This window comes from Lycium barbarum, chromosome 12 (genome assembly GCF_019175385.1).
Source record: "Lycium barbarum isolate Lr01 chromosome 12, ASM1917538v2, whole genome shotgun sequence".
Lineage (NCBI taxonomy): Eukaryota > Viridiplantae > Streptophyta > Magnoliopsida > Solanales > Solanaceae > Lycium > Lycium barbarum.
In genome coordinates, this window is record NC_083348.1 from 73,068,936 (window position 1) to 73,087,326 (window position 18,391).

Sequence of the window (18,391 nt, forward strand, 5' to 3'; positions counted from 1 at the left end):
ATAAATACTATGAGGGTTGGGGGTGGGGGTACAGGGGTGGGGTCGTGGGGATGGGGTGTGTTAGAGGATGTGGAAGACTTAATGTGGAATGACACATATAAAATTATTTTTTACTCCCACTAAGAAAGTCATCTTCCTCATTTTTAATAAACTTGTTTTCCTAAAAATTATGCAGCAACAACAATGACATAACCAGTGTAATCCCATAAGTGAAGTCTGGAAAGGGTTGGATGCACGCCAACCTTACCTCTATCTTTGTGGGGTACAGAGGTTGTTTCCGATAGACTCTCGGCTGAAAAGAAAAGAAGAATTCAGCAAGATAGCAAGAAAATAAAATGGCGAAATAACAAAATATAAAGCACATGAAGCAATAGTTAGTAATAAACGCTGAAGAACGAAGAAACAACACGATTACCAAGTACTACTACTAGTAAGGAGAAGCGAAGGAGGGGTTAGCCTCCTTTCTCTCCCACAAAAGGACATTATTGGATAATTATACAATATTTTAATTTGACCCAATTTTCTTCGTAAAAAAATGAATATAAGAGAGATGTGAGTAATATCTCAAACCACAAGGGAGGTCAGTGTGATAAAGATAAACATGGAGGGAGGTTTTTGATATTATCCATAAATCTATTGTAGCTAGTTGCAGAGCCAAGATCGCCCTTATAGAAATTTCTTGTACTTTTTTTTTCTTTTAATTGGAGTGTTCTACTGTACTTTACACTTTTAATTTTTTTTTTATTGCAAATTACTGTCCATTCAGTCATATATTACTTTGAAAATCGTCAAGATTCTTTAAAAAGGTGTAAGGCAAGTTACTAATATTATAATACATATTCAGAGGCTAAATAAATGGCATCGCTGATTTTGAAGTTCATTTAGTTCAATTTACTAGGTTATTCGTTTGAAAAGGAAAAAAAACAAATGATGAGTAACTCAAATAAGTTTAGTTCAGTTATCCTCTCTTGAGAATAGAGTTGGAAAAAGTTGTTACACCCCGTATCTTAAAACTAAGGTTAGACTCTTATAGTTAGAGTTTTAGTGGAAAAACAGAAGGTTTGAACGTTTTCCGAAAATGTTTGACAAGCCTACTTCGGGAAACTATAACCCCTTTATTAGTTGGGAATTTGGGAAAGCACCCTTAATGAAAGTTGTAGTACATAGAAATACCTTTCAAACCATATAAGCAATAGGTCTATCAGAGATCAGAGCAAGGAGATATGATCATCTCAAGATGGCTAATAGTAAGGCGCTTAAGATTCGATAGAATCGACTTAGTTTTCGATATGCCTGGATTCGTGAAAACCGTTGAGAATTTGAGAAAACTTAAAACATGAAAGTTGTAGCTCTTTAAAATAGCTTTCCAGCGGTATATTGTGGAGCCCAAACAGAGCTTTGTGATAGGAGTTATGCCCATTTTACCGAATGCTATCAGAAATGGCCTAGGGCGCCTCCCCAAGACAAAATCCCATAAAAATGTAATTTTCATCGGGTCCTATAACATAGGCCCAGTGCACAACCCTGGGCGGCGCATCAGGCCAAATTATGCCTGAAACGACTTTTTTTTGAATTTTATATGTACCCAACTCTGAAAGATTTTTCCCACTTAATTCTAAACCGTCTTTTTAGAGAGAAAATACCCTAGGTCTTCCACAAAGCATCCAAGGTGTGTTCCTACTCAAACCCCATTGATTATTACATCAATCTAACAAATATTAACGCTAGAATCCCAATCTATTTCATAGATTATCGATTGAATCTTTGTCTTAGACAAAAGAACCCTAGAATCTGAATTCAAGAAGATTGGACTTCAAAAATGTAATACTTCTATTCTCTAATCACTTATAGTTGTGAATTGATGAGTTCTTAGGAGAATCGTAAATGGATTTGATAGAGAGTATCATATGAACTATGCTAAGGTTTTGGATTATTAACTTAGGATTGTTGTCGTCATATGGGTGATGAAGAATGATGTTACTTTTATCAAATTGAGATTGTAGAATCACCTAGAGGTAATAGAATGGGAATTGAGTGAAGAAAACACTATTAATGAAGGTTGCGGAGCTTTATGCCCACTAAGTGTTTGATAAAATACTTAGGTGACCAAAGCATGGATATTATTGCTTATATGGAATCCCTTTAACTTGTGTTGCTATAGATTAAAGTTGAAAGGGTTGACGAACACTGTATTACGCTCAAAGGCCGGAATTAAGGTATGTGAGGCTAAATTTCTACCTTTGGGAATGTTAATGATTCTCCCTATGCCACGTTATTTTACAACGTTACTAATTGCCTCAGAATTATAGTTAAGCTTAGTTTCTTGAATAGTTGCAGAACTTCTATTCTCTAGTTTAGTAATTCGTTCATGACTTTCATTCCAAATATTGTGAGCTTAGTACGTAATCGATATAGACTCGTGTTTGATACCCACGAGTCTTAGTCTAGAATACTCAACATGTTTATAAATAGTTAAAGCTTCAGTTCTCAGAATCAGTTCATGAATACATGTTTGAGTGAATAGCCCAGTATGTCAGTGTTGTAGCTTTCAGCATGATTCTCAGTTGTTTTACATACCAATGCAATTCAAATGTGCTGACGTCCCTTTTGTCTGAGGCCTGCATCTCGTGATGCAGGTAACGATTTACAAGTTGACAATTCTCCTTGCTAGGACCTTTTCGTATTGGTTGCTTGGTGAGCCCCAGTTCCCTCGAGGCGTTATCATATTTTTAGTCTTTATATTAGTTCTATTAGTGAGGTATGTCGGGGGTCTTGTCCCGGTACACAGTTAGTAGTTTAGTGTCACACCCCTTTTTAACCGGGTTGAAGCGGGAGTACAACATATTGGAGATTCCTATTTGTTTTATTTAAGGAGTCGCCACCTAATTAATTTAACGGTGAATTAGGACACCTAGATGGTTAACTAAGGCAAAGTTAAAACTAAACCTCAATTAATAGTCTGCTTAATCAGTGTGATTCTAGGTAAGGGTTCTATATTATCTTAAAGGGAAGGTGTTAGGCATCCTTTAGAATCCGTTAACTACGGTTATCCGGCCAAACTTAGGTTAATTAATGAAGGTGAGAATTTGTATAAAAGAGGACTTTGAATGCCATTTAAATAAAACTATAAATATTGCTAAGTTTTAAATAATAATGTTATTTTAAAAATGAGACTTGCAAAATATAATGATTCGCATATAAATAGAAGCTTTTAAGAGAAGACCTAGCCAATTTAAACTTAGGATAAAATTACATTATATGAGTATAGTAGTGTAGAAAATCTAAACTTATTTTTTATAAATAGAATGCAAAAGATAATGAGTTTTCTTTCTCTTTTATGTAATTATGCTTGGCTATAAATATGTATAATTGAATGAATCTTGAAACAGTGTTTATAAAATATACTTGAGTTTATATTTGCGTATTAGTGACGTTTTAAAATGTATATGATAGTAAGAATAAAATATGATTCCCTTTATTTAAAATATATAGTCATGTTATTTTGCAAATCAATTGGTCCAAATAAAATAAATATTAGACATTATAAATAGTTTTAACATGAAAAGAAGAGAATAAAACTTATGGAATTAATTATTGGTTTACTACCCATTACTAAGACTAAACCCCACTAATTTCACTACGGTTCATCTAAATTAACAAGTGTTAGTCATGTGATACAAATTAAATGCATAAAAAATAAAATAGAGGAGTAAATAAATTAAATGGGCTCAGCCCATTTCATGGCTGCTATGATCAGATTGCTATTGGGCTTCAGCCCAGTAATTTCATTATATTGTTGTGGCCTGCTGCTGTATGGGCTTGGCCCAGAATATTTTTTTTTTATTTGCTGCGGACGTAGATTGACCCGAGAGGAGATTGCGTTGGGCTTTTAGCCCAACACCGAATGCGGAAGAAGACGAGTCACTCGGACTCGTATGCGATGGTCATGCATAAAACGAAAGGAGAAAGATTAGTATATAATCAACGGATGAGGTTAAAACATGTAAAATATAACTCAAAACAAGTCAATAGATTATATATATACTGTGTATATTTTAGTATATCTTATGTATACACAAATCAGCCACCACACACTTATCACATACACCAATCAGCCACCACATTTGTTTCGACAGCAAATAGGTCATATTACTTATTTCTTAGTTTTCAGAAGTAGTTCCCGACATATTAGAGTTAGAGAAATAGAGTATGAGAAAGGGAGGTTCAGGTACAGCCATGGAGCAGTTCATGCAAACTAAAAAAATGAACAAATGCTGATAAGAGAAAAACTGATCATCAAGGGAAAGTATCAAATCGGGGGTTGGCCAAAGTGCAGGCAGTAAATCAGTCCAAAAATGAGGTGGATATGGCCTAAAACATAGTAGAAAATGGCCAAAAAACGCAGGCAGTAGATCAGTCCCAAGATGGGGTGAAAATGGCCTAAAACATAGTAGAAAATGGCCAAAAAAAATGCAGCAGTAGTTTGGTTAGAAACGCAGCAGCAAAGGACTTAAAGACACAACAACAAATGGCCCGAAAATGCCATAGTGGCTGCCTCAGGTACAACAGTGATCATCTGCTCAAATGCAACAGCAAAGGGCCTAAAGAACACAGCAGCTCATGATCCAAACTTAGCGGCAACGCGGCCAAAAGGCAGTAGCAACTTAGTTAAGTTAACACAATCATGCAAAGCTCAAGATTTAGAGTCTAAAAATAGGTGAGCACATACTACGACTTCTTGTTCCAAGTTGATGACTTATTTCATCATTTCTTCTCAAAAATTAAAAAGAAAGGGGGTAAGGCAAAGCATATTTAGGACTGACCAAGCAAGTTGAAAAGTCCAAACATTTTCCCATCACTGGTGTTTTAAGAACACACTGGACATGATTCATTTTTTATTTTTTTTTATCTAAAACATATTAGTACTTTAAAATCCAAATGGACATTGTTTAAACTGAACACATATTTAAGGAAAAGAAAGGACTGAACAAGGACTCATGAGAGAATATCGAAACCTATCATTTGAGACTAAAAAGGAGACAAATGAATGTAGAACTTGTTCACACTATCATTTGACTGGAAAAACACTTATTCATGTTCCACATCAGTTTTTAACAGAGGAAATAACCGAAAGTAGGGCATTACTTATAAAAATCATTTTAGGGACCCCAACTTAGAACCTACTAAACAACAAGCGAGCAAGGAGGACTAAACTAAGTATCAAATATGACCATGTCACATTGTTGCAACAGATGCTTTATCTAAACGCTCAAAGTATGCTGAATTTAGCCTTTTAGGCATGTTGACACACAAGACCAGACTCAACTTTTGAAACCATAAGGCATGCTTCCAAGATAAAAAAAAAATTAAAGTGTTTAAACCTGTATCAAGTCTAAGTGAAACTTCATCTTGAAGAGAATGGCAAGTTACTTATTTTAAAAAATAAGAAATAAAATCCAATGCAATATGTAAACTAATGCAGATTTTCAGAAGAACAGGGATAGCATATTTCCAATTAGATTCAATACTACTGTTTTAAAATCCTTCTCTAATCCCAAAAGAGAAGTGCTAAAATGATTTGAAATTCCTAAACTCTCCTTTGGAAACCACACTTAAGATTCAAAGAAACCAATTGAATTCACAGATTCTACAGGCTGCGTTTCAAAATCTCTTAAATCCTTCCACATACACCCTAAGATTCTAGAACCAAACCAAATCGAATTGAACTCACGTCATAGGCTTTATACTTCGGAAACAGAACCACGGGAAACATGTTGTAGTCTTGGTCACTCTCAAAGCAAATAAATGTCATTTTAGTCTTAGCAAACTCATCTTTAATCTCGTGGGCTTACGGGCTATATTTATCATCAATAGAACACTATAAAGGCAGTATTGAACAACACATCGCAGAGGAAAGAAACATACTGTATCTAAGAGAGATCACAAGTGATTTTAAGCTCCAATACTCGAACAAGTATATAAGCATGCTTCAAATATCACATTGGTCTAAAAGAAAAGTCAAACTTAAACGAACTAACACACCCTACTTAGTCAAAATATATTAGGTTAAACTAACCTATCAAGCACATTTAACCAAAATTAGACTTGACACAGGAATATGCTTAACCCCATAGATTAATCACGCTAACGCATAACATGCTTAACTAATGCTAAAATTAGTATCAACAGATAGGGACCGGTAATTTAAACTAAAATACAAGGAATGCAAGCGAAATAAAAGGGACAGGGGATTACCTTCTTCGGGTGCAGCGAAGTGGGAGCGGGGTTTCGATATCTACCTCGAACACTTTGAAATTCGGACTTGCGTGTGCTCGGACTAAAAGCGACCCAGAAGCAAGCAGAAAAAATAGAAAAATTGATTTAATGTTCTTGATTCGACGTTTAGAATTTCTTATCACTGCTAAAACTTGATATATATCTATATTTGGAGAATTTTAGGGGCTTCAAGATCTTTAATTTTCAGGGAATTTCCGGCGGCTAAACGACTTTGATTCTTAGGGGGGGGGGGTTCTACGGCTAAAAGAAAACCGGTTCTTGGAGGAAATTTATTAATCAAGCAAAGATCCTCTGTTCTTGAGGAATTTCACCAATCCAAAAATCCTCCAATTTCTTTGGGGTAATTTCATGAATCCCAAAAAAATCCTCCTGTTCTTGACTTGGAAAACGATTATATATAGGGCGAATTTTAGGGTTTCTTGTGACGAAAAGAGAGAGGAGCGGGAGGGACAAGAGAAGGTGGAGGGAACAGAAGCGTGGGGGGACACGGGGAAGTGGAGAGACAGACGTGGTGGGGAACAGAAGTGAGTGGAGGGAGCGTGAGGTGAAGGAGGAGCGGCGGAGAGGGGAAAAGAAAGAGAGAGACGGTGAGCTGAGGGAGAAAAAGAGGGAAAAGGAAAGGAAAGACAAGAGGCGGCTGAAGGGTTTTAGGTTAGAAATAAGGGGATTAGGCCGGACCGGGTCGATGGTGTGGGCTGGACTGGGTTTAAATGGGTAATGGGCTGATTATTTTTAAAATGTTGGGCTGGATGGAAGAAATAGTTTGGCTTCTAAATTTACATAAGAAACCCATTTAAATTAATCATATACTGAGTATGCTAAAATACCCCCTTAATATAAAGTATGTGTTTACTAACATTTATATGAAAAATAAAATGACGCCGTAATAGTCGGGCGATAATATATTTGAAATTCAATAGTAAGTAATGCAATTATTAAATTACGCGAAGATAAATGTGATGCGTGTGCATAAGCTGGTAAAATGCCAAAATAGACAAAAAATTGTGAATTAAAATAATAATGATAATAATAATAATAATAATAATAATAATAATAATAATAATAATAATGATGATAATAATAGTGGTGAATGCAATGGAATAATGAAACGTCGATTTTAATAAAGCTAATAATTATAGTAAAATATAAATATATATATTTTTTTAATTTTCCAAAAAATATTAGAAGCGCAAATAGGTATTTCGGAGGAGAGGCGGGACAAAATTGGGTGTCAACAACTTGTCCCTCTTTGCCCGATAATGATGAAAAGAGTTGTCGGGCAAAGACGTTGACTCAATAGCCTATTTTGTCCCGGCTAAAGGAAACTTGAGAAGATTATGACCGAACTCCGGTCTCTGAGTTGCCTACATATCCCGGGCTGCACGAGAATCAGGTCGAGTGTAGTTCTGGGATAACTACGACACCTGAACCCCGATTGGCGCGAATCTTGCAAGATACTATCCCAGTGTTGAATTATGATGACACTGGGTATTATGATAGAACTTGAGAATTTCGAAAATTGAATTGCTGGAATGCAAAAGAATACTTGTGATTAGAGACGAGTGTTCGAGGTAGATCTTTGACCCGTGTCGGGAAGTCTGATTATCCTTCCCGACAAATTGCCCCAGTTCGCTGCCGAAGAAATAGTTCCACGAGTTGATGTGTGATGCCAACTTCGATATCATCGAAAGCCACCAGCTAAAAATAATTGTTAGCAATAAAGAAATATATGTGTAAATAAGACAGGGCTGAAGAAGTTTACACTTGTAACCCTTGTTTCGAAGGTTGAATCCACAATATACTTTGGAGATGAATTAAATTTATGACTTCCACTTGAAGAGGAATTAAGTCGACATTGATATCCACCTTGACGAGAGCTAAATCCACATCCACTTTATTTTACCGAAATATAAATTTATATCCACTTTCACTGTACATGATATAAATCAACATCCACTTCCGAATTGGAATTTGGAATACCCGCATTATAAGGTGGGCGCCTGAATTGAAATTTGAAATACCCGCATTCTAAGGTGGGTGCCTGAATTGAAAATTGAAATACCCGCATTCTAAGAAAATTGAAATACCCACATTCTAAGGTGGGTGCCTGAACTGAAATATAAAATATCCGCATTCGGAGGTGGGTGCCTGAATTGAAATACAAGATACCCGCATTCGGAGGTGGGTGCCTGAACTGAAATATAAAATACCCGCATTCGGAGGTGGGTGCCTGAACTGAAATATAAGATACCCGCATTCGGAGGTGGGTGCCTGAACTGAAATATAAGATACCCGCATTCGGAGGTGGGTGCCTGAACTGAAATATAAAATACCCGCATTCGGAGGTGGGTGCCTGAACTGAAATATAAGATACCCGCATTCGGAGGTGGGCGCCTGAACTGAAATATAAAATACCGGCATTCGGAGGTGGGTGCCTGAACTGAAATATAAAATACCCGCATTCGGAGGTGGGTGCCTGAACTGAAATATAAGATGCCCGCATTCGGAGGTGGGCGCCTGAACTGAAATATAAAATACCCGCATTCGGAGGTGGGTGCCTGAACTGAAATATAAAATACCCGCATTCGGAGGTGGGTGCCTGGACTGAAATATAAGATACCCGCATTCGGAGGTGGGCGCCTGAACTGAAATATAAAATACCCGCATTCGGAGGTGGGTGCCTGAACTGAAATATAAGATACCCGCATTCGGAGGTGGGTGCCTGAACTGAAATATAAGATACCCGCATTCGGAGGTGGGTGCCTGAACTGAAATTTAAAATACCCGCATTCGGATGTGGGTGCCTGAACTGAAATATAACATACCCGCATTCGGAGGTGGGTGCCTGAACTGAAATATAAGATACCCGCATTCGGAGGTGGGCACCTGAACTGAAATATAAAATACCCGCATTCGGAGGTGGGTGCCTGAACTGAAATATAAGATACCCGCATTCGGAGGTGTGTGTCTGAACTGAAATATAAGATACCCGCATTCGGAGGTGGGCGCCTGAACTGAAATATAAAATACCCGCATTCGGAGGTGGGTGCCTGAACTGAAATATAAGATGCCCGCATTCGGAGGTGGGCGCCTGAACTAAAATATAAAATACCCGCATTCGTAGGTGGGTGCCTGAATTGAAATTTGGATCCCCATCCACTTCTACAATACAAAAAATGTGAATCCACATCCACTTCTACGTCCGTATTATACGGTGTAATGAATAAATCCACTTCCGATAATAGGTGACCATGTCCGTATCCACCTTGAAGAAAGATAACTCCACGATTATGTGCCCTTGATCCATCGAGAAATGCCACGAGCTAAAACAACTGTTAGTGATAAGAATATGTAAATAGCTGGGTTTGAAAGAATTATGCTCACAGCCCTTGGTTGAGAAGATAAATTCATGTCCGCTGTTGCGACCAAAATTTCATGAAGAATGGAACAACATCCACCGTTTAGCGCAAGCTAAATTTACATCCACATTGAAGAATATTTGCCTTTTGCAGAAGGCTAACTTTTTGTTCACGTCCATAACTAAAATTTGAAGAAGAGTCAAATATGCGCCACATCTATGTTAATTGAAACCTGTCTCATCAAAGAAAAGTTGTGAGTTTAAAGAAAATTTGTTGACTTGTGCTTGTTGGGGAACTTGGCCCTTGAATTGATTTTTGCTTCGGTCGCGTCCACGTTCTTCGATGTCCCACCAGATATTTTGCTTTGCCCGGGAGTTTCAGTTATAAGTAATAAAAGTGTATTTTGAGAATAACGAGATTTGGATGACTTCGAAGGGAAATACTTAGTGGCTCTAATAGATAGAATGATTGTGAAGACTCGAATTTGAATTTATCAACATTTTAGAAAGATATGGGCAGACTTTTATTTAGAATCGTCAAACATTTAAGACCACTTTTGTGCTAACTTCTAAAAATTGTCGCAGTTTCAAGTCCTGGAGGCACTTGGTTCTAAACGATTGAAAAGTGAGAACTTATAATGAAAGTTTTATGAAGCGATTTGACCTATTTCAAAAATTTGTCCCAGTTTCAAGCTACTAAGACATATGAATTTAAACAGTGGGAAGACCAAAATCTTATATAAAAATCCTTATGTATCTTATAGGAACCAAAATGGTTGGACAAACCGAAGATATTGAAAATTTTAAAATAGAAGGGCCGAACCCGCCTCGGGTTGCCTACGTATCCCAAAGGAATCAGGCCAGACGTAGTTCGTGAACAAAATAAGAACTTTTTTTTTTTTTAATAAAGGGGAGGGCCGAACCCGATCTGGGGCGGATGCCTCCTAAAGAGTAACGTGTCAACTACTTATTTAGACTTATTTAGTATTTCTACATTTATGATATTTCAGTCAGACTTTTAGTAGATCAGCATGTGTCAGTGTTATTCCCGCATTTAGTATGTTTGATATCACATGTTGATTCAGCCAGCCAGTTGGTTCGCTCGGTCACATGCAAACAGGCACCGAGTGTCGTATTACGCCCAAGTTATGGTTCGGGGTGTGACAAAAGTAGGAAAGAAATACCATGATATCAAAGAAATTAAATTTAATTAAATATATATTGATAAAAAGGATCTTCATAATTTCTAAATTTCCTTATTCCATTATATTTAATTTACCTTATTTTTAAAAATATTTTTATATTTCAATTTCAAGTTCAATACCAATTCATTGTTATCTTAAAGAGTTTCTTCGAGTTAGGACATGAAAGAGAGTTATGCAGAAACAAAATGAGCAAAAAATAAAAGGCAAAAATAAAAAGGAATGTGCCTAGTAAATTTGAACAAAAGCAACTTGAAAAGGAGAAATAGAATAGAAATAAAAAATAACCCCAAAAAAGAAAAAGATTAAAACGATAAATTGAGCCCAAAATAGAGAGGCTTTTTCTACTGGGTTAGGACACTGAGCCCAATCTCACCTCTGCTGTGGGGAAAGCCGAAGGAAAAAAAAAAGGAAAAAAAATCCATGCAGGCGGTGTGAATCGAACCACTTTGAGTGAAATGATGAATCCCCTAGTCACTAAGCTAAGCTTTTCAGATAAGTCAAGGGGGTTCATTATAATATATATAGTCATAACATTCGAATTTAACTATACATATACAAATATAATTTTTTGGCGAGGGGTTTGAATGAACCCCTTAATCTCCACCTAGATCCGCCCCTGATTGTAACACCTAAAAATACTTTTCAATTCATAAAAACTTATCAACTATTCACAATAAGCTTGTTCAAACAAGTTTGTTTGTCTTTTCAAACTCAATATAATTATTATTCATATAGAAGGTAAGTTCACTTATATATGTCAAATCCAGATGAACATTTTTTTTTGTCATAACAATTGTTTGTAAGCAAACTAATCAACGGGTCAATTCGAGAATGTCATTTTTTAACTTTTCCGAATTACTCTAAAACGTACAATTTAGTTAGTTATAGTAAGAGGCCAACAGTTTACTAAATTGTATGCTTTAGAATAACTCAGAAAAGTTAAAAAAAGACTTTATCAAAGCAACCTAATGATTAATTTATAAATACTGAGTAAACGTGTCTCTTTTCAAATTTAATATACATTCAAATCTCTGTATAACAACATTGTTGGGTCCAAAATTTCTTGATTGCTACAGTAAATGGTTGTTATACACTGAAACAAGATTGACATTTAAATAATATTTGATTGTTATTTAAATAATACTATCGCCTCAATGAAGTAACCGCCTCATTTTCCTCATAACCCTCGCCATTTCTCTAATGATTTTCGTCTCAGGAAAACGAGATCTCTTCACATTTCTAACCAAACTTTCATCATCACTGATATCGCCTTGTGTAATATGTTTTCTACGTAGTTTATCCTCTACGACTAGCAGAAGATACATGTTTTTCACACATGGACCTACCTTGGAGTTTAGATATAAGTTGGAAATAGCTTATAAGCCAAAAAAAAAAAAAATTGGGTAGTTTTTTTTTTTTTTTTTTGGCTTATAAATTGTTTTCAGCTTATAAGCTGCTTTAGATAAGCTAAGTCAAACGGGTTTAATTAATTTTTTGGGCTTATTTTAAGCACAAAATGTATTTAAGCTGACCAGCCAAACACTAAAAAAAAAATTGAAAACAGCTTATAGGCAACTTATAAGCCAATCCAAACGGGCTGTTATAGCTTTTGCATCTCCATTTCTTGCCGTCTGATCTTATGCAACAGAGATGATCATCCGGCGGCACAGATTCGTCCGGCTTCATTCTGACGTGTTGATCTCTGTACAAGGTGAGTCGTGGGTTTAGGTATGTTGAAAATGAGTTTTTAGAGGGAAAGTGAAAAAGGGTAGAAGGGGCTATATTTGTGTTTGTCTTAGTTTTCATCTCGTGTCTACTGGGGATTTACAAAGAGACATTCTTGACGCGAAGGTTTCAGAATTCGGTTCCATTTTTTGTCTTGGCCTAACAAAAATAGTACTAGTACTAGTCTCTCTGTCTCAAATTATTTGTGGTGGTTACTAAAAATAGTTAACTCAAATTACTCTTATCACTTTTACTTATTCAGCATTTTAAAAATTTACTTGTCACTTTTAGCATATCAAGAAAAGACAAAATTTTTTTCTACTTTACCCATAGTATTAATTGCTAATTTCAAATCAGTTTTCAAGAACAAAATATACACCAATTAATATGGGCATCATGGTATATTATGCACTTCATTTATTATTTCTTAAAGGGTGTATAACGTTCATAGTGGATAAGTAAAAGCAGGAGCCGAACTACTCTAGAGCGGCTCAACATAATTGGAGGCCTCGAGCGAATTAGAGGCCTAAAACTCAAAACTTTACATATATTTTATTCAAAATCTATTTTTCTATCTTTTTTTGGATGCAAAATTATTGCTTAATATTTTTTTATAATCGATTTCTTCGAATGCTTTTTTTCAAAATTGTTTACTTTAGGTAAGATTTTATCAATTTCAATGTTGAAAGACATCCTTCCACTGAGGCAATCATTACAAAAACTGTAAATATAATTATATAAGCAATGAGTTGACAAATTTTAGATAGAATTAGAACGATAGAATCTGATTTAAGAAATTGAGAACTTGATATACCCCATTTTAATTTGCTTGCTGCAATGCTTGAAAATATAAGAAGAAACAAAAAAAAATCAACTATTAACTTTTTTTTTTTTGACAGAATGTTGCTCTAAGTTATCATAGATTTGAAGAAGTGTACAAAAGAAGTTAAAAGAGAATAAAATAATGTGAATGTTAGCGGACGGAATGTAAGAAGACAAAATAATGTTTTCTTGATTTCTTCTATTTAAAAAAACGTTAAAGAGAATAAAATAATATAAATTTATAAGAAATATTATACTTTTTTTTATCATAAATAATCTATTTTCTTTAAGAAAAAAGTAACACATAATTTATTTCTGGTAAAATTTGGGGCCCCCAAAGGCATATGCTTTAGTGGCCTAACCTTAGAGCCGGCCCTGGATTACTCAGGAGTTACGGAGTGTCATGCCATCAACAAGCTTCGGCCGAAACTCTCTCTCTCTCTCTCTCTCTATATATATATATATATATATATATATATACTAGTTACAGGAGGCTCGTGCTAAGTCCGGTCCCAAACTCAAAAGTGAATATAATAATTTTAATCAAAAAAGCATAATAAGAAATTATTTATACAATTTTCGTTTAGTCTATTTACCTAAATTAACTTAATAACCTTACAAGGATATTATTAAATAATAGTTCAAGCACATATATATAAAGTAAATGATTTTTAAATGTGGTACCAAAGTTGTATAAATTTTACCAACTACAAGAAGTTACTACTATATATATTCATCTCAAATTATCTGTCATGTTTCTCTTTTTACACGCTCCTTAAGAAAATATTGATTAAGAGAAGTTTCAACTATTTTACCCTTATTTATGTTTTAAGATTCATCCCTCTTTATTAAATATTTACCGTATATATGTCTTGTATATCCATAATTGAGGTATTTTGTAGTCTTCAAGAACAATTACTATTAAGAGTGAAATGGAAAAAATACATAACTAATTTTATCCCGAACTTTTAAAATGACAAATATTAAAATAATCATTTTTAGAAATCACTACAAATAATTTGAGATAGAGAGAGTACTAATTACAAAGGCAAAATTATTTTTAAGGGATTAAAATCGACGTTAGTTTTGTTAAATCCGATTTTCAATGTCTTTCTCTCTCCATTTTCTAAAAAAGTTGGCTTTCTATTAAATTAAAGACACAACAATTAATGATATTTAACCGTTGGCCATGTGAATGCCCTAAGACAGTGAATGAGGACGTGTGGCAGCTTTATAGAAAAACTCAAAATTACAGAACTAACCCTGTGAGACGACCAAACCTTGCCATTCCCTCTTAAGAATAATACTACTCACGGGAGGCCCGCGCTCCAAATTCTGAATATAAAAATAGTAAATTTCATTAAATCAATATAATATGTGTCATATTTTGTTTACCTTATAATTGATTTAATGTAATTGCAAGTAAATCATATCTTATTGATAAGTTTTTATAAGTATTAATGTTTCTCGTCATATAATTGGATAATTTTTAAAGAAAATTTTACTTATGAGGAAGAAACTAAAGTAGGAAAATTAGCAAATTCTAAATGGACACAAGTGATTCGATGTTCTATAAAATAACATGATTTAGTATGATAATTAACAACTTGGCGAAGATCATAAGATTGAAAAATATTTTCATACTTTAATGAATTTGTGAGCGTGTGATTTTTATTTAAATATAAAATAGATCTCTTTACTAATTTCACTCATTATTTTAGGTGTCTAGAATTTCTGCTTGTTTAAGTATAATTTTTAATCTTAGTTTTAGACTAAATTCAAGAAATAACCTTTATTCATTAAAATGTACCTCACAAATCAATGTAATTTAGTTTTTCGTATATACTTAATTATTTAAAAAATAATTTTAGCTAATCAAACAAGAGATTTTGAAGACAATCCGAGCTCTAATAACATTATTTTTTATATGACACCATTCAATAATTTTTATCTTTAATATTTGTAAGACATTATAGATATTTCAAAGGCGACATATAAAATTGTCCCTAAATTTTTTATTGTTCAATTCAGAAAAAGATAGTTAGAATAAAAGAACTAATTATATAAGAATCATACTTGGTTCATAATGAAAATATAATCCGTAGAATCACCGAATTTCTAGAAGGTTTTAACCTCTTCTCCTTTATCCTCTTCTTTATCCCAAATATAATTGAAAGAATTTACAATAAAACTTAAAAGGTTCTTGTCTTCTTTTTTCAAAACATGCTTATTTTATTAGTTATTGAAGTATTCTATACACTCTAAGTTAATATACTAAAATTCGTTGTACTAACCTTTTCATAGGGAAAAGGTTTAATGCAAATTCTACGAAAAGAAAGAATTTTTGTGTGAGAAAATGGCCAAATGAACCCCCAACATTTGACCGATATTTCAACTAGAGACCAAACCTTTGCGAGAGTCCTATTACCCTCCTGAGAATTTTAAAAGTGAAATGTTCTCACTCTTAAAAGTTGACCAGTCCAAGAAGGTGACTACACCGCTTGGAGGCGCGTTAAGGCATAATAAAAAACACCCCAACGTTAAAAAAAATATCTACGTGGCAGTCCAATCAACAAACATAACACTTATTCATGAAAAATACCCTAATTAAGTTCAAATATGTATTGATTTTTTTATTAGACCGATAAAAGAGTAGATTTTGATCTTTAAAGAAATCCCTAAAATAAGGTAAATAAAAAAATTAGTGGTATATAAAATACACGCTTCAGAACATATAAAATAACAATCTCACATAATAATTAAAATTTCAGATAAGTACATATGTTTCCCATATATGAAATGAAAACTTCATTTTACTCTTTTAATATTTTAATTCTCACGGTTTATGGAATTATTACTTCAAACTCATTTATGTTTATCTCAAACTCATTTAAGATTTTAATAATGTATTTTATTTTTGCATGTATTAGCAAAAGATTCATATTTTCATCTTCTAGAATTAATTTAAATAACCTTAGTTTAGAATCTTTACACACAGATTGACCTAATGAACTTATAAACATTAATAAAATAGAAAAAATTTGGTTTCCCATCCGGCGTTTGGTAACACATGTTGGAGCCCGATTATAACTGATTTGCGCCGTAGGATCCATTCAGGGGGAGCTCCCCTACAGAGGAATTTTCCATACCCAGGGGCTCTAACCCAAGACCTCTAGTTAAGGGCAAAGCAACACCATCCACTACACTACATCCTTGGTGGTAATAAATAATAACTCAAGTTTTCTAATAATGTAACAAAATATAGAAATTACACCTGAAAATAATTCTATAACGGATCTAAGCATATATGATCACTATAAAAGTAAGATTTTGAAAGTTTAACACAAATAAAGATAAATAATATGGAAAGAAACATATGACGTGAGACATATTTAAATGTAAAGCATGGCCTAATAAATGCTTCACTTGGAAAAAAATATTGGCTCTAAGATTATCTAAGTTTCACCAAAATGTATGAGGAAAAAATAGTCTAAAAGGACCTCGCTCCCGTCTATATTATATGGTGTTTTTAGTTTGGACATACCTATTAAGAAATCCACTCACCCCTAAAAAATAAGAGGGGCTTTCCTTGAACTTCTTTTAATTAAATAGTACCTATTTAATATGGTTTCTTGAATATTTAAAAACTCATTTATTAAAATAAGAGTAAATTTAGAGAAAAAAATTAATAACTTCTTGATTATGTAAAAATATTATTATGTATTTTAGAGTAAATGTGACTTTTAAATACACTACTCCCTCTGTCCAAATTTATGCGGCATGGTTAAAATTTCGAGAGTTAAATCTTTTTAGTTTGACCGTAAATTCAGACATAAAATTTTTAATTTTTTTGTAAATAAAATTTACATATTTGAAAACTACGTAAAAAATACTATAAGTCACAATAATTTATAATTTAAAATATTTCAAAGGATATATGAAAAAATATGATCTACAAAAAAATCGTTTGAATCTCAAAACACATAAATTAGAACGGACGGAGTAGTGGGAAAAGGCCCAATATACCTTAGAAAGAAACCTGATAAAGGACCTATAACAAAAGCCCACCCAAGAGTAGTACTCAGAAAATGAATGATGACAACAAAACTAATTACAATAGCAGCCACCTGTAATTCAAATCAGTCACTGTAATTCCGATTTAGTCCCTGTGAGGACGATCGAAAGAGCCGATCGACTCTTATATTAAGTACTAGTTGCATGAAGCCCGGGCTTACTCATGATGAAAAAATAGTAAATTCAATTACAAAAATATAATTTATATCACATTTTTCTATTGTATAATTAATTTATTTTAGTGGCACGTTAATCATGTCTTGTTGGTAAGTCTTCATAATTATTAAAGTTTCTTAGTTATAATTGAATAATTTTTGAAGAACAAATTATTTATGAGGAAGGAAGTTTTGAAGGAGAACTAGCAAATACAAAGGGGCACAATATTCTTTACACTAAAGAAGCAAAATTTTGGAGGTTTAAAACAAATAAAAGGTGTGTTTGCTATGGAGAAATTTTTTGGAGGTTTTTTAGAAAATGTTTTTCAATTTTTTCATGTTGGGCTGGTCAATTTTTGAAAAACATTTTCTCTAGGAAAATAAGATCATTAAAAATAAGGAAAATGACTTCATTAGTGGAAGTAGAAAAATTAAGTTCCACAAATGACAATCCACATTCATTGTGTCTTCCCTGCATTCCAATACACCTCATCCTCAATACCCCACCCTCATAGCCCCCATCACTACCATGATAACGTCCAAATACACTCTTCAAAGAGAAAGTGTACACGGTCGTATGCAATATATTTACCCAACTATGAGTCGGGGTCGATCCCACAGGGAACAATATGCTAGGCGATTAAGAAAGTAAGGAACTTTCACCAACTACGCTAAAGCCAAACGATGGATAATATTTTGGGTTTTTGAGAGAATTATAACTAATGCGGAAATGTAAACTAACCTAGAAAGCGAGT